The 25526-nt window shown below is 39.1% G+C and overlaps 1 protein-coding gene across 50 annotated transcripts in view; it reads left to right on the top strand.

Moving 5' to 3' along the window:
• DYM (dymeclin) overlaps window positions 1-25526 on the top strand; it is a 411382-nt gene that overhangs the window by 38247 nt on the left and 347609 nt on the right. For 5 of the 50 annotated variants that reach the window (XM_063795655.1, XM_063795654.1, XM_063795646.1 and 2 more), the window contains exon 3: window positions 4109-4231. The exons of the other annotated variants lie outside the window; for them this stretch is intronic. The gene's annotated coding sequence lies outside the window, so the exon portion shown is untranslated. The remainder of the gene's footprint in view (window positions 1-4108; window positions 4232-25526) is intronic. 50 annotated transcript variants of the gene reach the window in all.

Raw genomic sequence — 25526 nt, 5'->3', positions numbered from 1 at the left:
ATCTTTGTGGTGTTCTCTGTATTTCCTGAATCTGAATGTTGGCCTGCCTTACTAGGTTGGGGAAGTTCTCCTGGATAATATCCTGCAGAGTGTTTTCCAACTTGGTTCCATTCTTCTCGTCACTTTCAGGTACACCAATCAGACATAGATTTGGTCTTTTCACATAGTCCCATATTTCTTGGAGGCTTTGTTCATTTCTTTTTATTCTTTCTTCTCTAAACTTCTCTTCTTGCTTCATTTCATTCATTTGATCTTCAATCACTGATACCCTTTCTTTCAGTTGATTGAATCGGCTACTGAAGCTTGTGCATGTGTCCCGTAGTTCTTGTGCCATGGTTTTCAGCTCCATAAGGTCATTTAAGGGCTTCTCTATGCGGTTTATTCTAGTTAGCCATTCATCTAATCTTTCTTCAAGGTTTTTAGCTTCTTCGCGATGGGTTCGAACATCCTCCTTTAGCTCGGAGAAGTTTGTTATTACCGATCTTCTGAAGCCTTCTTCTCTCCACTCGTCAAAGTCATTCTCCATCCAGCTTTGTTCTGTTGCTGGCGAGGAGCTGCGTTCCTTTGGAGGAGAAGAGGCACTCTGATTTTTAGAATTTTCAGCTTTTCTGCTCTGGTTTCTTCCCATCTTTGTGGTTTTATCTATCTTTGGTCTTTGATGATAGTGACGTACAGATGGGGTTTGGTGTGGATGTCCTTTCTGTTTGTTAGTTTTCCTTCTAACAGTCAGGACCCTCAGCTGCAGGTCTGTTGGAGTTTGCTGGAGGTCCACTCCAGACCCTGTTTGCCTGGGTATCACCAGTGGAGGCTGCAGAACCGTAAATATTGCAGAACAGCAAATGTTGCTGCCTGATTGTTCCTCTGGAAGCTTCGTCTCAGAGGGGCACCTGGCTGTATGAGGTGTCAGTCGGCCCCTACTGGGAGGTGCCTCCCAGTTAGGCTACTCAGGGGTCAGGGACCCACTTGAGGAGGCAGTCTGTCCATTCTCAGATCTCAAACTCCGTGCTGGGAGAACCACTACTCTCTTCAAAGCTGTCAGACATGGACATTTAAGTCTGCAGAAGTTTCTGCTGCCTTTTGTTCAGCTGTGCCCTGCCCCCATTGGTGGAGTCTACAGAGGCAGGCAGTTCTCCTTGAGCTGTGGTTTGGGCTTCCTGGCTGCTTTGTTTAGGTACTCAAGCCTCAGCAATGGCAGGTGCCCCTCCCCCAGCCTCGCTGCCACCTTGTAGTTTGATCTCAGACTGCTGTGCTAGCAGTGAGCAAGGCTCCGTGGGTGTGGGACCCTCCGAGCCATGCGTGGGATATAATCTCCTGGTGTGCCGTTTGCTAAGATTGTTGGAAAAGGGCAGTATTAGGGTGGGAGTGACCTGATTTTCCAGGTGCTGTCTGTCACGGCTTCCCTTGGCTAGGAAAGGGAATTCCTTGCACTTCCCTGGTGAGGTGATGCCTTGCCCTGCTTCGGTTCACGGTCCACGGGCTGCACCCACTGTCCTGCACCCACTGTCTGACAAGCCCCAGTGAGATGAACCAGGTACCTCAGTTGGAAATGCAGAAATCACCCGTCTTCTGTGTTGCTCACGCTGGGAGCTGTAGACTGGAGTTGTTTCTATTCAGCCATCTTGGAACCTCCCCCCAAATTTTAATTTTTAACTTTATTGTATACAATTGGATTGGGCCTTAGAAGTTTACCTTAGTTTAAGCCAGGTGTGGTGGCTCTTGCCTGTAATCCAAACACTTTGGGAGACCAAGGCAGGTGGATCACCTGAATTCAGCAGTTCAAGACCAGCCTGGTCAATGTGGTGAAACCCTATCTCTACTAAAAATACAAAAAATTAGCCAGGCGTGGTGGCAGGCGCCTGTAATCCCAGCTACTCGGGAGGCTGAAGCAGGAGAATCGCTTGAACCTGGGCGGCAGAGCTTGTGGGGAGCTGAGATCGCGCCATTGCACTCCAGCCTGGGCGACAAGAGCAAGACTCCATCTCAAAAAAAAAACAAAAAACAAAAAAATGAATTTTAACTTAGTTTATAATTAATCTGATGGCTTGGATTAGATGTATTTTATATTGAAGTGGTTACTTATTCTTGCTTCTGAGATCCTTGGAAAATTAAAGGTGGCTGTGGATTGGTGGGAAAGGTCATACTGGGGATGAGCTATAGCATCAACAAATTTTGAAATCATTTCCTTAATCCTTGCAGAATTATCACTGAGTACTGCTGCTCATGTGATAGTGATACGACTTAGAGGAAAAGAGGGCGAAATGGAGAGCATGATTTATTGTCCAAAATAATTTTTCTTTTCACTTATGTAAATTCTAATGTAATTTATAAAGCTATTCCAAATTATAGTATATGGTTTTTACACTGAAATATACTAAAGTAGACTTAACTAAATAGAGATATGTACCATGTTTAAGGAATAAGGAGACTATTGTAAAAATGTCACTTCTTTTCAAATTGACCTATATATTGAAGACAATTTGAATTAAAATTCTGAAAGCCTTGTTTTGGAAGATTGGGGGATCTTGATAAGTTTATTCTGAAATGTGTATGAAAAAGTATAATGAACAAGAATAACTAAAATACTTAAGAATAAGAATAAATGTATGTGTATGTACTTGATTTATGTGGAGCTGGCATTTCAGTGGGGAAAAAGATGAACTTCTCAAAAAATAGTGATGGGAATAATTTGTTAGCCATTTTTGTCGACCTGTGCCAGTGCCTCACAGTTTAAGTTACTATGGCTTTATAGTTTGTTTTGTTAATTATTATTTTTACTCAAATTTTATTTTATTTTATTTTTTTAATTTTTGAGACAGAGTCTCGCTCTGTCGCCCAGGCTGGAGTGCAGTGGTGCAATCTCAGCTCACTGTGGCCTCCGCCTCCCAGGTTCAAGCAATTCCCTGCCTCAGGCTTCGGAGTAGCTGGGATTACAGGTGCCTGCCATCACGCCTGGCTAATTTTTGTAGTTTTAGTAGAGGTGGAGTTTCATCATCTTGGCCAGGCTGGTCTTGAACTCCTGACCTCCTGATCCACCTGCCTTGACCTCCCAAAGTGCTGGTATTACAGGCGTGAGCCACTGCGCCTGGCCACCATTCTCTTTTCTTAAATCACCCAGGTGATTTAAGAGAAACGTATAAAGGGATCTTAGAAAGTGAAAAAACTGTAAAGTAAATAAACTGCATTGTAAATCTGTGAGAGTATATTTATAAAGGTTTCTTCCCACCCCCACCGCCACAAGTGAGTTTACATGATAGAGGTTTCATTTGTGGTGTTGCATATACTTTTGGTCTGTCACTTTCTCTTTGGCACTGCCCTGCTCCTCACTGATGGTATTTGATGTTTGACCTTGGGACTGAGTAGGCTTTGAGGTAGCAGGTGCCCCCTTGTTGACAGAGTCAGGGGCCAAAATTACCTAGTTCATGAATTATTCAGGGCTAAGATGAATCTCAGTAGAGGAGACTCTGAATCTAGATAATTCTGAGATTGTTCACTCTTGGAATTCATTAGATACATATGTGCCGTCTTCAAGTAAAGTCCATTTTTGTAGCCAAAAATCGATGTTTGCTGCAATTTTTAGAAATACTAATAAGGCCTTTAGGACGAATCTAATCCTTCCTTACTATTAACTGTTTTTAGCATCAGAGTAATCAGATTTTGTAAGAGTTTCCAGGTGTGGTTCTAAAATCTTACTTAAATTATTTAATAGTTTTTATTTTTTCACCCTGTTAAAATTAGTTGTGCAGCAAAGATCTGAAACAAAATGAAGAATAATTAAAGACTAAAGGTTAATAATATACACTGTTTTTTTCCTAAATATTTTAAACTACTCATATGACTGATTTTATACATGTTTCTAAACTACATAATAGCAACAAAAATGAAAAACAGACCTGTGCTTATTATTTTTTGGTTCATAGGCATCTGAGGCTATGGTGTGTGTGAACATAATCGTGTGTCATGCTTATCATTGAGAACTGCTGGACCAGATGACTTATCTCTGAGTATCAAACTGTTATTCATTTATTTGTTTCTTAGGCTATAATAGTTAGCTGGATATATGATGTCTCTTGTCCTTAAAGGCTTATAATCTTTTTTTTTTTTTTTTCAGACAGAGTTTCACTCTTGTTGCCCTGGCTGGAGTGCAATGGCGTGATCTCGGCTCACCACAACCTCTGCCTCCCGGGATTAAGTGATTCTCCTGCCTCAGCCTCCCGAGTAGCTGGGATTACAGGCATGTGCTACCATGCCCGGTTAATTTTGTATTTTTGGTAGAGATGGGGTTTCTCCATGTTGGTCAGGCTGGTCTTGAACTCTCGACCTCAGGTGATTCGCTTGCCTCGGCCTCCCAAAGTGCTGAGATTACACGCCCAGCCAGAGCTTATAATCTTATCTGTAAATCAGCAAACAAGTATGGTGAAATATGATAAAGGGTGTTATAGAAGAATTGCATTTTATGCATATGCAAACAAATATGCACATATATCCCTTCTCTTTTTTTGATAAATAATAGCATGTATATTATACACACTTTTTCACTTTGTGCTTTTTTTCATCAGTTATATCTTGAAGAGCCTTCTATATATTAACTTCCTCACTCTTTTTAATGGGGGGCATATATACCAAAATTAATTGGATTTACCATTTCGGTTTTACCATTTGGATTGCTTCCAGTGTTTTGTTATTACATATAATGTAGCAGTGAATAGCCTTATACAAGCTGGGAACGGTGGTTCATCCCTGTATTCCCAGCATTTTGAGAGGCTGAGGCAGGAGGATCTTTTGAGACTAAGAGTTTGAGACCAGCCTGGGCAACATGGCAAGACCCCCATCTCTACAAAAAATAAAAAAATTAGCTGAGCTCGGTGGCTTATGCTTGTAGTCCCAACTACTTGGGAGGCTGAGTCAGGAGGATTCCTTGAGCCCAGGAGTTCAAGGTTGTAGTGACTATGGTCAGGCCAATGCTCTCGCCAGCCTGGGCAACAGAACAAGACCCTGTCTCAAACAACACCACCACCAACACGACCACTACCACCTTATACATATGGGTAGAAGTGACTTCTTGTACTATAAAGGAAACGTGGCCAGATGACTTCTAGTAATGCTTCCAGTTTGTGTTGAGAGGAATGGGAATCAAGTGTAATAGGTTGGGAATGTAGAAATTGCTTCCCAACATAGTTCATGATGCTTCAGGGTAAATTGATAAGGCTGCTTGGGTCTAGAGTGGTCTGGGGCTCTGAAGGGTGTAGGGGCTCTAACTATGGAAGGCTGAACTGGGAAATAAAAATATGTCCACCTGTTACCTATTTTTTGCACACTTGTTAGAAAGCTGAGGATTAGAAGTAGGGTCCCTTGTAGGCACTTGTTGAGTGGATTTGGAGAAAACATTGTTTCAGAGACATTCTTTTTTTAAGTAGGGCGAGTAGGTGGAAAGTGCAGGAAGAAAAACTAGGGCAGGAAAACAAAATCTGAGACATCTGCAGCAATATACCTGTGATGTGCTGAAGGTCTGAATTTCTATTACTGTGTAGGAAATGGAAAGTCCTACATCTCAGTAAGTGTGTGTAACCAGCTAACAGCAGTATAGAGAATAATATCTTTAAAAAGTTCTTTTGTTTTAAATTAATACCTGATTTGAGTGTTAATACTTAATGAGCTTAGAGTTCCAGATTTGAGAGCAGCTCTGAGCAGTATAGCAGCAGCCTGAATACTCTTCTCCAGAGGAATTGTTTTGCTAAAAGGTGCAGTGACTTTGGGTGAAGTGTGAAGAATGGAGACCATGTAGCATGGCAGGGGGAACATGGATTTTGGAGCCAAACTGACCTTGCCTGAGCTCCACAACTGACTAGTTTGTGAATTCAGGAAAGCTGCTTAATCTCACTGAACCTGTTGCTGCTTTTGTAAAATGGAAATAATAACCCCAACCATGTAGATTCATAGGGATGATGAAACACTATCATGCATGTAAAGTGTCTGACTTTGCTCTTCTTTCAAGGAGTAATTACCTATTAGTTTACAAAGACCTAGGACTCTGTCTTGAGAGTTAGTCTAAAATATTTGAGGAATGAAAATAAGCAGCAGAAATTTAACCAATTTTCTGATGACCGCTTTATCTTGATGATTGAAAGTCCTGTGCCTCTTTTGAACTAATTGTTCTGCTGTTTTAAAAATTAAGCCAGACAGTGATTATAGTAATAGTCATCTTTGTGTATAAGCAATCTACCTTTTTTTTTTTTTTTTGAGTCAGAGTTTCGCTCTTGTTGCCCAGGCTGGAGTACAGTGGCACAACCTTGGCTCACTGCAGCCTCTGCCTCCCAGGTTCAAGTGATTCTCCTGCCTCACCCTCCCAAGTAGCTGGGATTACAGGCACATGCCACCATGCCTGGCTAGTTTTATATTTTTAGTAGAGACAGGGTTTCACCATGTTGGTCAGGCTGGTCTCGAACTCCTGGCCTCAAGCAATCCACCCACATCAGCCTCCAAAAGTGCTGGGATTACAGGCATGAGCCACCATGCCCAGCCACACCCTACTTTTTATAAAGGCTACTTTTCAGAAAACTTTACTGTGTTACAGAAATTGTATTATGTGTACTGAGCACTAGATGGTGCTCATATAAGGCAAAAAGGGCAGCTCTTGGCACAGTCACTTAAAACTAATTTTTCTAAGTACCAAAGTAATGCATGTTCATTTTTAATACTTTAAATACAGAAAAGCACCAGGAAGGCAAAAAAAAAAAAAAGATAAAAATAATAACAACCAAGAGTAACTTGTTAACATTATGGTGTATATTGTTTTAATTCTCTCTCATTTTTAAAATGTTTTTAAATTTTTTTTTTTATTGAGAGACCCAGTCTCACTCTGTCTCCCAGACTGTAGTGCAGTGGTGTAATCTCAGCTTACTGCAACCTCCACCTCCTGGGTTCAAGCAATTCTTCTGCCTCAGGCTCCTGAGTAGCTGGGACTACAGGTGTGTGCCACGCTCGGCTAATTTTTGTATTTTTGGTAGGGACAGGGTTTTGCCATGTTGGCCTGGCTGGTCTCAAACTCCTGACCTCAGGATGAAGCAGGAGAATCGCTTGAGCCCTGGAAACAGAGGTTTCAGTGAGCTGAGGTCATGCCACTGTACTCCAGCCTGGGAGACAGAAAGAAACTCCACATCAAAAAAAAAAAAAGTATTTTTTTGATTAATATACCTAAAAAAATAGTTATGGAATGTCTTCTAGTTGCTAGGGACTGTTTTTAAGGACTAAAAACATGAGTGACAAAGTCCCTGCTCTCATGCAGTTTATATGTTACTAGAGGAGATGAGCAATAAACAAATGAACAAATAAATATGTTAGGTCATTTCTGGAAGTGTCAAGTGTAAGGAAGAAAAGCGAAGCGGAGTGAGGTGATGGAGAGCAATAGCTTTAGGAGATTTCTTTAGCCAGAGAGTCTCTGGGAAAGCAGCATTTGAGCAGAGACATTATGATGCCAGGGAGTGAGCCATGCATGTTTTGTGGAGAGTATTCCAGGTAGAGGGGCAGCGAGTGTAAAGAGGCTGAAGTGGGAGTAAGTTCTGCTTGTTAGAAGAGCAGCAAAAGGCCCGTGTAGCAGAACAGCCAACACGAAACAAATAACATAAGGACTTGGCTGTGTGAAAGATCTTATAAGTTGTATGGTATTCCAGAGATGAGCCTGTTTCAATATCACTATTTGGGAATTGAGTCTAGTCTGCTATAATTTACTAACTATCCTATAATATGGAAAGATTTTATTCATGTTTTTTTTATTGTGGTAAAATAAACATAAAATTTACCTTTTCAACCATTTTTTAAATTATTGTTTTTTCGTCTGGTCCTCTTGACTCTTGTAACCTTTTCAACCATTTTTAATTGTACAGTTTAAAGTACATTCACAGGGTTGTGCAACCATCCCCACCATCCCTTTCCAGAATGTTTTCATCACCTCAGATAGAAATGCTATACCTATTAAACAATAACTTCCCATCCTCTCCCTCCAGTTTCTGGTCACCTCTATTTTTACTTTCTGTCTCTATGAATTTGACTACTCTGGGTATGTCATATAAGTGGAATCATACAATATTTGTCTTTTTGTGACTGGCTTATTTCATGTAGCATAATGCTTTCTTTCTTTCTTTCTTTTTTGAGACAGAGTCTCTCTCTGTCGTCCAGGCTGGAGTGCAGTGGCGTGATTTCGGCTCAATGTAACCTCCGCCTCCTGGGTTCAAGTTGTCCTCCCGCCTCAGCCTCCCAAGTAGTTGGGATTACAAGTGTGCACCACCATGCCCGCTAATTTTTGTATTTTTTAGTGGAGACGGGGTTTCACCATGTTGGCCAGGCTAGTCTTGAACTCCTGACCTCAAGTGATCTGCCTGCCTTGGCCTCCCAAAGTGCTGGGATTATAGGCTTGAGCCACTGTGCCTGGCCTAGTATAATGCCTTCAAAGTTCATAATCCATGATGTAATTTCCTTCCTTAAGTCTGACTAATTACCCATTGTAGTTATATACCACATCATATAATGTTTTCTAAACTTCAGTTTGCTGTACTCTTATCCTCTTAAAGGGCTTCCGTTTCTCTTTAGCATTGTTAGTTTCCACTTGTCACTTTGACTTTTCTTTCAGGGATTTTTCTTACATGATAAAAAATTTAATTCTACTGAGATAAATGATAAAATAGAATGATAAAATGATAAAAGATAATGATAATATAATTCTGCTAAAAGGATTCGCTAACATAAGCATCATTGTTACTTTACCAGTTATTTATTGAGCTCACTGTTTGTCAGATGCTGGACCCATTGCTGTAGACACCTCCATTTTTTTAGTTCTGTTATTGTTATTCAAGTCTATTATTCCCATGTGTGAGAGAACTGAGGCCTAGGAAGGTTGTCTAAAGCCACACAGTGAGTAGCGAGTAAGGACCAGATTTAATTTAAACCAGGTTTATTTGTCTAAGTCCACAGAGGAATTCCGTTGACCATCATGCCACACTGTCTCCTTGGGAAGCACAGGCTAATCTGAGACCCAGTTTCACATAAGTACTAAAGAGCTGCAGCATTAAATCGTATGGTAATCTTTGAGAGTGGAACCACCAGATTATATGTTCACATTTTCAAGCATTTTTCAAAGCTGCAGATCATAATCAGAGGAATCTTGAGTGCCATGATTTACAGTGATCACACAAGCTGATGGGTAATCTGTTTAGTATTTTCACCTTGCCTTGAGTAGAGTGTATCTTCTCTCTTTTTAAGCAGAGCTGCCTGAATGATCCTTTGTCAAAGTTTCTTAGTCTGTTTCCTCAGTTGACACACAGGAAGAGAGACTTTTGTTTAATTAGGTCACGTTTTTAACTGACAGAAGCAAGTGATTGTAAAATTACTTTCTTCTTTGAATCTTTGATGCCTGTCTCTGTTTCTATATTTTTAGGCTCTTTGGCACACTTTATGTTCAATTTTATTAGAACTTTTCAAGTTGAAAAATCTGCTCTGCTGTAGAGGTGGGCCTGGGATCGCTGCTAAACCATCTTCTAAATTCTGTTTTAACTTTTTCTTTGTAGGTTTGCTTGGTTGGTGACCAAAATAATGTACTAGGCTGTTTTACTCAGGGAATAAATAATTTGAGACTTTTCTTGGCATCTTATTATATTTTTCAAATTGAGGGACCACAAGAAGTTCAGTTTTTACATCTTGAGTCAAAACCTTTATTTCCCATTCTTTCATTTATACCTTTCTATGCAAAAATCATTTTAGAAGATGCTTAAGTTTTCCCAGGATTAATCAGTCCCTTAAGCTAAAAGCTTAAATGGGGGAAATATATCCTTTAAATCATTAAAGTAAAGGGACATGTAAGTTTTACTGCAGGTGCACCCTTGATTCCTCTTCTTTCTCACTGTGTTGGTTGGAATTTTGTTTTGTTTTTTTTTTTTAAGTCAATTTTTTTCTCTTTCTTGGGAAAATAAACACCGTATTATCTAGCATAGTAGTTGCTGACATTTTGACATTTTAATAGTTATATTTCCTTTCATTTTGGCAGTTGAATGACAGCATATACGATTGTCTGTGAATCACATGAATGTAAACACCTTTTTGGTTCTGCATGGGTGCGTTAAAAATTGCTATAATTTATATGCAGTTTTTGTCCTTTGACTTTTTCCTATTAATAGGTTCTCTTAAAACATTAACCTTCCCACAGTTTAACCACTGAATTGGCTGATTCTTGTTAGTTTTGTGAATGATTTCTGTAATTCTCTTTGCTAAGGTAAGGGGGAAAATGTCTTCAGAAGTGCTTCTGTCCTTTCCTAAATGGTTACTTGTTGATTTTTTCAGGTTATATCTTTGACTAACATTATATATTTAGCAGAATTTGTATGTTGTTGGCTGAAAATGACATCATTAATTAAAAATGTCAGTTTTGAAAGAATTTTATGGCGGAACTTTCAGCTGAAGGGACTAAGGATTTTCAATGTTTATGTTATGAAACTTACAGTTTGATTGTTCAGCAAACCTGTGTTCAGAGGTCTGTTATGACTTCTCCCCCAACAATTTTTTTGCCTATCTGCTTTTCTTAAAAATATTTGAGCTATTAATTTCTCACTTTTCATTATTGAGATTCATATATGAGAACGGTGTGCCTAAAAGTAAAATAAAACCAGTCTAAATTACAGAAAACTGTGAAGTAGGGAATACTTAATTTAAAATTTTAGCTTCCTGGCCACACTATAGTTTATGATTTCATAGCAGTTACAAGAAAGTCGTCTATCATCTTACCATTTTCCTTATTAGATTTAAAATTTTGTTTTCTTCCAATTCTTTATAATTCACATAATTTTTGCATGATTGGAATTATAATGTAGATGTACTTTTTATAATAATTTATGTGTGACACAACTTCTTTTAGGAATATATAGAAATTCCAACTAGTTGCTGGAGTGTTTCTAGGTTGATATTATGTGGGTTTGCCTTAAGAGTATCTCATTTAATATTATTCATATTGAAAGAGTGTTAATCTGGAAGTTAAATATGTTTATTCTTATACCGTGACATTGGACAAGTTACTCTGCTTCTCTATTTCTGTCACTTGTAAAGTGAGGATACTCCCATTTCCTCGGTCAACTTCTCAGGGTTTTTAAAAGAAATCAAATGAAATAATAAAGGTGAAAGAACTTTGAATAGTGTATATAGGCCTGTACAAAATGCAAGTTATTTCAGCAAATTTATTTGCATATGGACAATAATATGCTAACATCTTTAAACACATTTCTTTTGTAGAAGGTTAAATAATACTTTTTCTAAACCCCCTTCTCCCTTGTCAAAATGATTTCTTTAAAGTACAACGCAAAAGTCAGTTTCAACTCAATTTGTTTAATTTTAATTTTAATTTTAATTTTTTTGAGACAGGGTTTTGCTGTATTGGCCAGGCTGGAGGGCAGCTCATTGCAGCCTCCACCTCCAGGGCTCAAGGAGCAGCTGGGACTACAGGCACTCTACCATGCCCAGCTAATTTTTTTTTTTTTGGTAGAGAAAAGGTCTCACTATGTTGTCCAGGCTTCAACTCAATTTTAGACAAACAGCCCCCAATCCTGAATTAGTAAATCTCAGATCAGTGAAGTCTGCTAAATGTATATAATAAGACTTTTTTTTTTTTTTTGAGGTTGTGGTGTTATTATACAACCAATCGGTAAGCTTTTCTTCTAAGAGTATATATTATTCAACTTCTTATTTTTTTTAACCTTAATCCCTGAGGACCAACACCATGGCCTGGCAGTGTCCATTGGTACCTCTTATAATACTTAAAAATCCAGTGACCCGGTACTGTGGCTTATGCCTGTAATCCCAGTACTTTGGGGGTCAAGGCAGGAGGATTGTTTGAGGCCAGGAGTTCTAGACTAGCCTGGGCAACATAATGAGACTCCATTGCTACAAAAAAAAATTTGCTGGGCATGGTGGCACACACCTGTAGTCTTGGCTACTCGGGAGGCTGAGGTGGGAGGATTGCTTGAGCCCAGGAGTTCTAAGCGGCAGTGAGCTGGGATCATGACACTGTAATCCAGCCTTGGGAATGCATCGAGACCCTGTCTCTAAAACACACACACACAAAATCCAAAGTGTTCAGATGAAGAAGAAAGAGACAGATGAGTTAGTAGAAAAGCAGATTGAGATGACAAAGGAAAAAAGTGTTGGATGATAGAAACCACTAAAGAGGCACAAATCGTTTCTTTAGGTACTACGTATAGCCTCCACGACCTAAGTCACAGAACATCAGCTGAGTTAGCTTAAGTGTGCTGCTTCTGTTGACCCCAGTTGTGAGTATTTCACTTGCAAACTGTAGCCTGCCTGACCTGCTACACCAATTGACCAACATATTGTAAATACCTCTTGCATATTTTCATATGTGACAATTATCAGGACTAGGTATTTAGTTTATTAGATGGTCCATGTTATATATTTATTTTTATTGTGGAAACTTGAATTCTTGAACTACAGGCTTCATATGAAAGAGGCTTTTTTTCCCTACCAACAAATATTTTTTCCTTATTAATTTGCCAGGATGGGAAAACTAATTGACATCCAACAGTGGTACTCTGTTGATGAATGAAGGGATACATGCTTTAACACCAAGCTCTGCTCTTTTTATTCCATCATTCATGAGCTGTGGTGGGGTCTCCCCTGAGTTGTGGTGGAGAGCAGATCTACCATCAAGGCCACGGTTGTTTCTCTTCCATCACCTCCTGAATTGTGGCTGATGACATTTGGAAGCATTTTCTGCTTAAGCAGCAATATAGTCAATCATGTGTCTTTATAATGAACAAATATAATCCAGAATTTTTTATTTAATATTTGCTAAGTTTTTTTCTTTTTTTTCTTTTTTTTTTTTTGAGACAGAGTCTCACTCTGTCACCCAGACTAGAGTGCAGTGGCGCAATCTCGGCTCACTGCAACCTCCACCTCCCAGGTTCAAGCGATTCTCCTGCCTCAGCCTCCTGAGTAGCTAGGACTACAAGTGTGAGCCACCATGCTCGGCTAATTTTTGTATTTTTAGTAGAGACGGGGTTTCGCCATGTTGGCAGGCTGGTCCTGAACTCCTGACCTCAGGTGATCCACCTGCCTCGGCCTCCCAGGGTGCTGGGATTGCAAGTGTGAACCACCGTGCCCGGCCCACATTTACTGAGTTTTTACTTTTTCTGTCACAACTGAATATTTCTGTATTTTGTTGACTAGACCATTCTTGAAGTTTAGGCCAGAGCCGTTTGTTATGCCAGAGGATTCTCACATGAGTTTAAGTCCATAGAGTTTATAAACTCTGTACAATATTTATGTGCCCCGTCCCTCTTGTTATTTAATACAACAATTGATTGCCTGGGACAGCTAAAGAATTTAGGTCATGTTGAATAGGGTTCCTTCTAAATTTACATGGCACGGTAATAATTTGCTACTTAGACATCATACCCTTTATGGGTTCCTCTGTAGGCCATTTTAGAGGGAAAACAATCCATATTTGTAATAAAGCTTTATGCTTGCTTACTGTCATCACATACTTATTTGAGTTTAAAGATAACTGGATTTGGTGTCAAAAGATCTTGATTTGCAACTTTGCAAATCTAGCAATGTGTGGAAGATTATAAGCCACAATTATGCACTACTGGTGGGTAATCTTTCTGGAATATAATTTGCGACATTCATCAGAACAGAAGTGTTCATTGACCTAGCAATTGCACTTCCAGATTTATGTTAAGGACATAATTGGACAAGTTCAGAAATATATGTGGAGAGACATGTGTAAAGACATTCATAGCAATGTTTATGGTAGAAAATTGCTAACAACTTAAATGTCCACCAGTAAGATCGGCTACATAAATAAAAATGGTGCATCTGCACACTGGAACAACATATAGCTGTTAAAAACAATCCTATGTTTTTAGATATGGAAAAGGACCTACAGCATATTAAGTAGTTAAAGCCAGTTATAAAACCATGTGTATAACATAATATTGTTCATGCAAAATTGTATATATATTTTAAAATGTATATGATATATTCATTTAAATTTTTAATATGTTTGTATAGCTTTTTATGGTTCAGTTTTTTTTTTTTTTGAGATGAGGTCTTGCTATGTTGCCCAGGCTGTTCTTAAATTCCTGGAATCAGGCAGTCCTCCCCCCTCAGCCTCTTGAGTAGCTGGCACTACAGGCATGTGCCACTGCACCTGGCTGGTTCAGTTTTTAAAACTTACTTGGAAATAATTTAGATGGATTAGAGGTTGCAAAAATATACAGGGTGGTTCTTTAGCTCCCATAGTTTCTTGTAACTGTAACATCTTGTATAACTACAGTACAGTATCAAAAATAGGAAACTGACATTGGTACAATCCCCAGAGCTTATTGAGATTTCAGCTGTCAGTGATACGGTTTGGATATTTTGTCCCCTCCAAATCTCATGTTGAAATGTGACCTCCAACGTTGGAGGTAGGGCCTGGTGAGAAGTGTTTGGGTCATGGTGGCAGATCCCTCATGAATGGCTAACGCCATCCCCCGATGATGAGTGAATTCTTGCTCAGTTTGTTCACACAAGATCTGGTTGTTTAAAAGAGTGTGGCATCTCTTTTCCTTTCTCTCTCTTGCTTCTTCTCTTGCCTTGTAACATGCTGGCTCCTCCTTCACCTTCTGCAATGATTGTAAGCTTCCTGAGGCCTTACCAGAAGCTGAGCAGATGCTAACACCATGCTTCTTATACAGCTTGAAGAACCATGAACAAATTAAACCTCTTTTCTCCAATTACTCAGGCTCAGGTATTCCTTTATAGCCATGCAAAATGGACTAACACAGTTATTTATCCGTGCATTCATTTGTGTGTTTATGTATAGCTCTATACCGTTTTATCATGTGAGTAGATTTATGTAACCAACCATGATCAAGATACAGTGCTTACCCTTTATAGCCACACCCATCCTCTCCTCCCCATCCCCATCCCTAATTCCTGGCAGCCACTAATTAGTTTTCTATTTCTGTAGTTTTATTTCAGCAATATTATGTAAATGGAATTTTACATTATGTAACATTTTGAGAAGGGCTCTTTTCTTTCACTCAGCATAGTGTCTTGAAATCCATTGAAGTTGTTATGGGTCTCACTTGTTCATTCCTTTTTAATTGCTAAGTAGTGTTCTGTGTTGTAGATGTGCCATAGTTTGTTTAGACAGTCACTCACTGAGGGACATTTGGATCATTACCACTTTTTGGCTGTAATGAATAAAGCTGCTATGAAATTCATGTACAAGTTTTTGAGTGAACATAAGTTTTCATTTCTTTGAGATAAATGTTCAAGAGTGCAATTGCTGTGTTGTATAGTTAGTGCATATTTAGCCTTATAGGAAATTGCCAAATGGCTTTCCAGAGTGGTTTTATCACTTTACTTTCCCACCAGCAATGTATGAGAGAGCCGGTTTATCTGCCTCCTCGCTGGCATTTGATGTTGTCACTATTTTTTATTTTTGCAATTTTGATAGGTGTTTAGTGTTGCCTCCTGGTGATTTTGGGATGGTTCATTTTTACAATAATAAAAAGTAATAGCCACTTTCTTTTTTCTTTTCTTTTCTTTTTTGAGACAGAGTCTCACTCTGTCACTCAGGCTAGAGTGCAGTGGCATGATCTCGGCTCTCTGCAACCTCTGTCTCCCAGGTTCAAGTGATTCTTGTGCCTCAACCTCCTGAGTAGCTGGGATTACAGGTGTGAGCCACCAGACCTGGCTAATTTTTGTATTTTTAGTAGAGACGGGGTTTCACCACTTTGGGGCCAGACTGGTCTCAAAATCCTGACCTCAGGTGATCTGCCTGTCTCAGCCTCCCAAAGTGTTGGGATTACAGGCGTGAGCCACCATGCACATCCAAAGTAATAGCCATTTTCTTTTAAAAAATAAAAATAATGGTCATCCTAGCCTGAGCAATCAGGCAAGAGAAAGAAATAAAAGGTACTCAAATAGGAAAAGAAGAAGTCAAACCATCTCTTTTTGCTGACAATATGCTCCTAGAAAATCCTAAAAACTCCTCCAGAAGACTCCTAGAGCAGATAAATGACTTCAGAAGGATACAAAATCAATGTACAAAAATCAGTAGCATTTCTATACATTGATAATATTCAAGCTGACAGCCAAATCAAGAATGCAAACCCATTAACAACAGCCTCACAAAAAAGAAAATACCTAGGAATACATCTGCCCGAGGAGGTGGAAGATCTCTATAAGGAGAACAATAAAACACTGCTGAAAGAAATCATAGACAATACAAACAAATGGAAAAACATTCCATATTCATGGATGGGAAGAATTGACATTGTTAAAATGGCCATACTGTCCGAAGCAATCTACAGATACAATACTATTCTTATGAAACTACCATGTCATTTTTCATAGAATTAGAAAAAACTGTTCAAAAATATGGAACCAAAAAAAGAGCTTGAATAGCCAAAACAATCCTAAGCAAAAAGAACAAAGCTGGAGGCGTCACATTATCTGACCTCTAAGTATACTATAAGGCTACAGTAACAAAACCAGCATGATATCGGCACAAAAACAGACCAGTGGAACAGAATAGAGAACCCAGAAATAAAGCCATATACCTACAGCTATCTGATCTTTGTCAAAGCGGACAAAAATCATAAGGAAAAGACTTCCTATTCAATAAATGGTTCTGGAATAGCTGACCATATGCAGAATAATGAAACTGGACCACTACCTTTCACCATATAAAAAGTTTAACTGAAGATGGATTAAAGATTTAAATGCAAGAACACAGAGTGTAGGAATCCTACAAGAAAACCTAGGAAACACCATTCTGGACATCGGCCGTGGGAAGGAATTTGTGACTAAGTTCTGAAAAACAATTGTAACAAAAACAAAAATTGACCAGTGGAATCTATTTAAACTAACGAGCATCTGCACAGCAAAATAAAAAATCAACAGAGTAAACAGACAACCTACAGAATGGGAGAAAATATTTGCAAACTGCATTCAGCAAACATCTAATATCCAGAATCTATAAGGAATTCAAACAGTTCAACAAGCAAAAACCAAATAACCCCATTAAAAAATGGGGAAAAGGCATGAATGGACAATTTTCTTTTCCTTCTTTTTCTTTCTTTCTTTTTTTTTTTGAGATGGAGTCTCACTCTGTCACCCAGGCTGGAGTGCAATGGCGCAACCTTGGCACACTGCAACCTCCGCCTCCCAGGTTCAAGCAGTTCTCCTGCTTCAGCCTCCCGAGTAGCTGGGATTACAGGTGCCCACCACCATGCCTGGCTAATTTTTGTATTTTTAGTAGAAGTTTCACCACATTGGTCAGGCTGGTCTCGAATTCCTGACCTCGTGATTCACCTGCCTTGGCCTCCCAAAATGCTGGGATTACAGGCGTGAGCCACCATGCGCAGCCGTGAATGGACAGTTTTCAAAGGGAGACATATAAGAAGCCAACAAACATGAAAAAGTGCTCCACATCATTAATCATTAGAGAAATGCAAATCAAAACCGCAGTGATTTGCCATCTCACACCAGTCAGAATGGTGTTATTAAAAGGTCAAAAAATAACAGATGCTGGTGAGGCCGCAGAGAAAAGGGAGTGCTTATACATCGTTGGTGGGAATGTAAATTAGTTCAGCCACCATGGAAAGCAGTCTGGAGATTTCTCAAAGAACTTAAAACAGGATTACCATTTCACCCAGCAATCCTATTACTGGGTATATATTCAAAAGAAAATAAATAATTCTACCAAAAAGACACATGCACTTGTATATTTATCACAGCAGTATTTGCAATAGCAAAGACATCACATCAACCTAGGTGCTCATCAACAGTGGATTGGAGGCTGGGCATGGTGGCTCACACCTTTAATCCTAGCACTTTGGGAGGCCTAGGCGGGAGGATCACTTGAGGTCAGGAGTTCGAGACCAGCCTGGCCAACATGGTGAAACCCCATTTCTACTAGAAGTACAAAAATTAGCCAGGTGTGGTGGCATACACCTGTAATCCCAGCTACTCAGGAGGCTGAGGCAGGAGAATTGCTTGAATCCGGGAGGCGGAGGTTGCAGTGAGCCGAGATTGTGCCATTGCACTCCAGCCTGGGTGACAGAAAGAGACTCCATCTCAAAACAAACAAACAAACAAAAAAACCAGAAAAAACAACAGTAAATTGGATAAATAAAATGTGCTATATATATGCCATAGACTATTATGCAGCCATAAAAGGAATGAATTCATATCCTTTGCAAGCAACATGGATGCAGCTAGAGGCCGTTATCCTAAGGAAATTAACATAGGAACAGAAAACCAAATACTGCATGTTCTTACATACAGGTGGAAACTAAACATTGATTACTTATGTATATAAAGGAGAACAATAGACACTGGGTACTACTATGGGGGGAAGAAGGAGGGGGACAAGGGTTAAAAAATTGTTGGGTACTTTGCTCATTACCTGGGTGATGGAATCATTCATATCCCAAATCTCAGCATCATGCAATATACCCATGTAACAAACCTGCACATGTACACTCTGAATCCAAAATAAAAGTTGAAATTAAAAAAAAAAAAAACCTAGACTTAAAAAAGTCTTTGTTCTGCCACTTAGTATTTTCTTTATCAGTGTGAATATCTCATCTATAATAGAAATACTACCTGCTATTCCTTTTTCACAAGGTGGCTGTATCAAATGAAATCATATATTCAAAACCACCTTGTAAACTATAAAACGTCATACAAATGTAAGTTGCTTAATACTGAGAGATGTCCTAGGTGTGAACAAGGATGTTGATTTTCTTTGTCATCTACTAGGTTTATACTTCTATTTTAATGAAACATTAATGTAAATAAAATCAAAGCAGATCACCTACAGTTGTTTAATAGAGCTGCTTTGGTACTATTTCAAAACGTATAACCACTTCAAAATTACTAAATGATGTTTTATACTCCCCTCCTGCTCAGTGCAGGGGAAGATAAGGGAAGGCTGATAAATTAGTAATTTAAGTGTCTATTAAGGGATAAATAAATAAATAAATATTTGACGGTTCAATACTTATGGGTTTTCTTGTTGTTTTTGGGGAGTTAGGAAACTCATATTTATTGAGCTGTGTGCTGGGCACTTTCCACACATTGCCATATCATCTTCATAGCTGTCCTATGAGTTGGTGGCATTTTTACCTCCATTTTACAGATGAGAACTGCGATTCTCAAATTAAGTAATTTGGCTAGGTCATACCAGTAGTTAATGAAGAAGTTGGAACTTAAATATGCAGCTTCAAAAATCGATCGCTTTCCATTATACCAGGGGCATATCTGCTTTTCAGTAACAAGCACAAGATTGGAAATCTATGTGGGTAGTGTGCAGGAGTTTTGCTAATTGATGGCAGTGGTTAAACTGAGAGGTAGAGTACACTTGGTGTATATGTTTTAAACATGATCCGCCTGTGAATCCAGTGGGTGCAGAGACGTTCCATATTCTTGCTGTTGGAAATCCTTCCTAGTATTTTAATTTGGTCTATAATTTTAGTGGAATTAAACAAGAATTTTTAAAGATTATGTACCTGATTGTGTTGTGATTTAGTAACAGTGGTTCATCAAAATCTGCTAGCCAGACACTTGGCAGCAGTGGTTAATTATATAGGGATTGTTGTGAGCACATGGTTAGACTTTATCATATACTCTAGTGGAGACCTGATTATTGCTGTCGTTCTCATTATCTTTTTCTTCCCCCCTAAAAATCTCAGGATGGTTGTAGCCAGGGTCAGATATTTAACCATTATATACCCTGACCATCTTGCTGCTGCTCTAAGAGTTTTGTTAATGTTTGTGTTTTATTTTGTGCTTAATGACTCCCCATTAGATGTAGGATGGAATCCAAACTCCTTAGCATGACATAAGGATACTCCATTCTTTTGCTCTGATTTACCTTACCAGTCTTCTCTGCAACCTACACTTCATGTAGAGGGTGTGAGGTTGAGGTTGATGACAGTTGTCTCCCTAGGGAGATTCTCTTCATGAAATCCAAGGAAGCAAACAGAATATGGCCCAGAAGTGGCAATGGTAATGTTTAAGAGCTTCCTCTATAGTTGTGAACATTTTCTTTTTTCTTTTTTTCTTTTTTTTTTTTTTTTGAGACAGAGTTTCGCTCTTGTTGCCCAGGCTGGAGTGCAGTGGTGTCATCTCGGCTCACTGCAACCTCCACCTTCCGGGTTCAAGTGATTCTCCTGCCTCAGTCTCCCAAGTAGCTGGGATTACAGGTGCGCATCACCACACTCAGCTAATTTTTGTATTTTTAGTAGAGATGGGGTTTTGCCACGTTGGCCAGGCTGGTCTTGAACTCCTGATCTCAGGTGATCCACCCGCTTCAGCCTCCCAGAGTGCTGGTATTACAGGCATGAGCCACAGCACCCAGCCTAGTTGTGAAAATTTTCATAACCACTTCCTTATTGAATTATCTTCCGGGTAGCCCAATGAAGTTTCTTAACCGTGTTTCAGATTTTGTGTGTGTGTGCGTGTGTGAGAGAGAGAGAGAGAGAAAGGTTGATTGATTGATTCTTGGGCATAGTTCTCCAATCCCTTAGTAATTGTTCATTGTGATGTCACCAGCAAAACTGACACAAAGAAATGACAGATGTTTGAGATGAGGATGCCCCAATTACCCTGATTTGATCTTTCACAGTGTGTACATGTATCAAAATACCACATGTATTCCACAAATATTTACAATTATTATGTATCAGTAAAAAACAAAATAAAACTGAGATTCCAGTTTTGTGACTCCCATCTGTTTATGTTGCTGCCAAAGTGATAGTGCGGCCATCCTCTGAGAAGAAGGCTTCTAATATATGGATTGCCTCAGGGAGAGTCACACCTGGTCATTGGATCAGTATGGTTGTTGAGAGTTTAGTTTGTTTAGCTACTTTGACTAAGAGATTACTAGTTTTAAGTATTTATCCCTCATTTCCCACTATTGACAGTTTTCAAATTGACCTGGAGGTATGGAATTTATGTATGCATTAAACTTGAAGTATACTGTGTGATACTTATTTAGTCTGAATTAGTATGAATATTTGACACTGCCTTTTTGCCCCCTTTTATGTGTTTTTACTGCCCAAATCTGCAGAAACAACATTTGGTTTCTAATTGTAATATTCTTGGAAACACTGGCATATTTTTACAGTACCATTTTACTTTTATTTACTGCAAATGATGGTTTGTTAGTTGCCTGCTGCCAGCACATCTGAGCTCATTTGTTTAACTAAAACAGCATTGTGCATAGATGCCTGTAACAGGCAGCAACAGTTACCAACCACCCCAGTTCCTTACTACCTCATTATAGCTCTAAATCAAGCAAATGGGAAGGCAGATTATTCTTAAAATGTTCCAAGAAGTTTAGAAAATTGAGGGATGGAAGGATGAAAGGAAAGGAATTCTAATGTAACAATTGGTGTGTTGCTTTTGGCAGGGGTGTGCCTGGCTGATTTCTTCTGTAGAAATAAGTAACACTTCAGAGTGCAGAAATTGCAGGCATCCTGCAACAAACAGAGCTCTATGACTCCTTTAGTTAATAAATAATTACCAAGTGGTTTTTTTCTGGCTGAGCCACTGTATCAGACACAGTGGGGGATGTATAAGTGAATGAGATCTTCCTGTTCTCTTGGAGCTTATAATGTGGGCTCTGAAGATGCTTCTGCTCTAAAGTGTTGATTGTTGAACGAGGCAGTGGCAGTGGTGCTGTTTCAGATTGTGGCTGTGTGTTGGGGGATCCAGGCCTGGGGGACATAGTCACAGAATGGCAGGTGCTGGCTGGCTCACCACAGTGGGGAGCTTGCCAGATAATTCTGACAAATCAGACTGCTTCAAAAGGATATGCTCTTTTATATTTGGAAAGAAAGAAATGTCTTTTAGTCTGGGTGCTATGGCTCACACCTGTAATCTCAGCACTTTGGGAGGCCAAGGTGGGCGGATCACCTGAGGTCAGGAGTTCAAGACCAGTCTGGCCAACATGGTGAAACGTCGTCTCTACTAAAAATTCAAAAATTAGCCAGGCGTGGTGGCAAGTGCTTGTAATCCCAGCTACTTGGGAGGCTGAGGCAGGAGGATTGCTTGAGCCTGGGAGGCGGAGGTTGCAGTGAGCCAAGATCACTCACTGCACTCCAGCCTGGGTGATAAAGGAAGACTCCGTCTCAAAAAAAAAAAAAAAAAAAAAAAGAAATAAAAATAAAAATAAATGTCTTTTAAAAAATATTTTAACAGAAATTTAAACTTGAGTGGCAGACCTTGCCTTGAGGGCTGGAGACTGGGAAGTGTTTCCTAAGGAGCCAGGAGAAATAATTCTGTCTCCTGGTAATGAAGGTCTGAGTGGTGTCTGACAGTGCCTAACTGCCTGCTCTGTACCAGGCTGGAATACTGTGATGAACAAGGAGCCCACAATCTAGTGGGGGCCATAGACAAGCAACTGGGCAATCTTACTGCTGCGTGCTCAGTTTTATGATTGAGAGCTGTTGGGTGTTGGGGTGGAGAATGGACTTCTTACCTTGTCTTAGGTGAGACCTGATCAAAGAAGGCTTCCTGGAAGGAGTGATGTCCAAACCAACCTCACTAATATATGTTGGAATTAATCCCCTTTTCAGGCTAATACTGTTGTAAAAATAAACCAGAGCCCTGTTTTGGTTTTTGTTTATACCCAAAACAAAAATGGAGAGACTGAACTTGGTATTCCAGCCGTCTAGAATACTTTTCCAGCTTTGTAGTTTGCCATTCCCCTGTGTTGATTAACCACCCCTTCCCAGGGCATGCCAGGCTCTCTGTGACTGCGATGCCTCTGCATGCGCTATTCTCTTTGTTCTGCCTGCCTGATGTCTCTTGGCCCTTCAGGAAGAATAGTTACTTCCTCCAGGATAGCCTCTTTGATTCCTTCTATGGTACGTTGAGTGCACATCCTGTGAGCTCACACACAGGGCTGGTTTCATAATTCATACTTCCCCTGTACTGAACAGTCTGTCTGCTTTTTCATTCCTCCATGTAGCCTGGAGGCAGAGGCAGCATCTTTCACGAAGCCTAGCATGTCCTAGGCACCCAAGCACTATTTGCTGAATGAACAAATTTAGCAGCTTCGAAGATTACAGCCATATGTGTATAATTGAAACTCTTGGTTCCAGTCAGCTTTAAAAGAAGAGTGCCATTGACTGAAGAAAGTGAAATAGATTTTATGCATGTGGTCTAGTTATTAATTTCATAAAGCTTTTTACAATCCTTTGCATTTTATACTTCTTTTACTTTTTGTCTGAGTAACCAATAAACCGAGTAATTCATAGTTCCCATTTCTTGCCAACTACTAATGTGTATCATTAAATCTGACCACAGTGATTTATTAATTAGAAGTCTTCTAGTTGTCAACAAAAATCAGTTTTGCTTAGTATATGCCAGAAAAAGGGGAAGATGTGATGAAGACACTGGAGTGTCTCATAGAATCCAAGATCAGGAACACACTCAGGCTTCTGGAAGAACTGGTCCCAGGAATTGGAAAGCCATCAGCAATCCTGAGGGTCCTTTCTGTTTATGTCTTTCTTTCTGCAAAGCTTTTACTCATCTTTCTTACTAACTGGCTTTCTCTGCCACTCTGTCGGTAGAGGGTGGCCTCCCACAGCCCTAAACTATGCAGCCAAGTTCTAGCCAAATGGAAAGCCTGTCTTTCCATCTCAATTCTAAATTCTCTAAGACTTGGGCTAGGCTTGGGTTAGATGTCTATCCCTGGACTAGTCAGCTGTGGCCAGGAGCGGAGACATGCTGCACATATCTGTCTGCCTCTGTTCACCTCCGAAAAGTAGGTGGGAAGATAGAAAAAAGGGTAGGGAGGCAGCAGACAGAGAGACAGACAGCAGAGAGACATTGTAAGGCTGGCAGACACCTTATAAATATCTAATATGGTGAGTCTCCATAAACTACTACCCTTAAACTATATCATAGGATCACTTCTAAGTTATTTTGTTAAAAAAAGTCAGTCCTAGGTGAAACTTTAAAAATTTAACTTTAAAAAGACGATATCTTTTAAAATATGCATATAATTTGAGACTCTTAAGGTAACGGGATATTCACTATAGTTAGTAAGTCTTAGCTTTGTGTGTATATATGATATTTTTTATGCATGACACTCTTTAATTGCTGGGAGGTTCTAGCAGCTCTGTCCAGCAGAAATACAAGATAAGCCACATTTGTAATTTAAGGTTTTCTAGTAGCCACATTGAAAAAGTAAAATGAAAAAGGTGAATTTAATTTTAATGTATTTTATTTAACCCCAGTTTCCCAGATATAATCGTTATATGAATATAAAATTAATGAAATGTTTTACATTCTTTTAAAAACCTTTGAAATATGGTATGTATTTTATGCTTTAGCAAATCTCAGTTTGGACCATTTCAGGTGGTCAGCAATTACACATGGCTAGAACTAAGAGCAATCAGTTTTCTTCCACAGTTTTTCTAAAATTTTCTTGTCAAAAATCTTGATGGTATGAATTACTCTTTTAAAAAGTGCACTTCACCAGCAACAGAAAAGAACCCTGGAGGGGTATGGGTTTTAAAGCTGCTACAAAAGAGTTGCCCATTTGGAGGATTTACTGCACCGTGTGTATTGGTAAAAAAGAAAACAATTTTTAACCAAGTCACCAGGCTCTAAAGCCAGTTCTTGTTCTTCTCAGACTTCTGATTCCTGGAATTTTACTTTAAACTCCTTGGATGCCTCAGTTTGCTTATCTATAAAAATAAGGTTTATAATGGTCCTGTCCCACAGAAGAGATTTTCATGGAATTTAATTGCACCAATATATTTGAAAGTGTTTTGAAAGATATTTAAAGGGTTAAACAAATGTGAAGCATTATTTTAATTTATCATCTATGGGTAAATTACTACATTTTGGAATCAATAATAGTTATCATTTTAAAAAAGTTTTATTTCGTTAATTGACACATAATTGTACATATTTATGGGGTACCATATGATGTTTCGATGCATTATACATTGTGTAATGATTAAATCAGGGCAATTAGCATATCCATCACCTCAAACACTTGTTATTTCTTTGTGGTGAGAACATTCAAAATTATTTTAGCCATTTTGAAATGTAAAGTACATTATTGTTAACTCTAGTCACCTTACTGTATAATAGAACACTAGAACTTATCCCTTTTATCTAATGTAACTTTATACCTGTTGACCTCTCTCCCTCTCCCTGCCTGTCCTACCCAGCCTTCAGTACCACTATTCTACTGTTTATCTCTATGGGATCAACTTTTTAAGTTTTCACAGATGAGTGAGATCATGTGTTGTCTTTTGTGCTTGACTTATTTCACTTAATGTCTTGTGGGTTCATCCAGGTGCCGCAAATGACGGGATTTCATTTATTTTTATGCCTGAATAGTATTCCATTGTGTATATGTACCTCATTAAAAAAATTCATCCATTGATGGATACTTAGGTTGATTCCATATCTTGGCCATTGTGAATAGTGCTGCAGTAAACATGAGA

The sequence above is a fragment of the Pan troglodytes genome, chromosome 17, assembly GCF_028858775.2.
Source record: "Pan troglodytes isolate AG18354 chromosome 17, NHGRI_mPanTro3-v2.0_pri, whole genome shotgun sequence".
Taxonomy (NCBI): domain Eukaryota; kingdom Metazoa; phylum Chordata; class Mammalia; order Primates; family Hominidae; genus Pan; species Pan troglodytes.
This window is presented reverse-complemented; position numbering and strand designations above follow the sequence as displayed.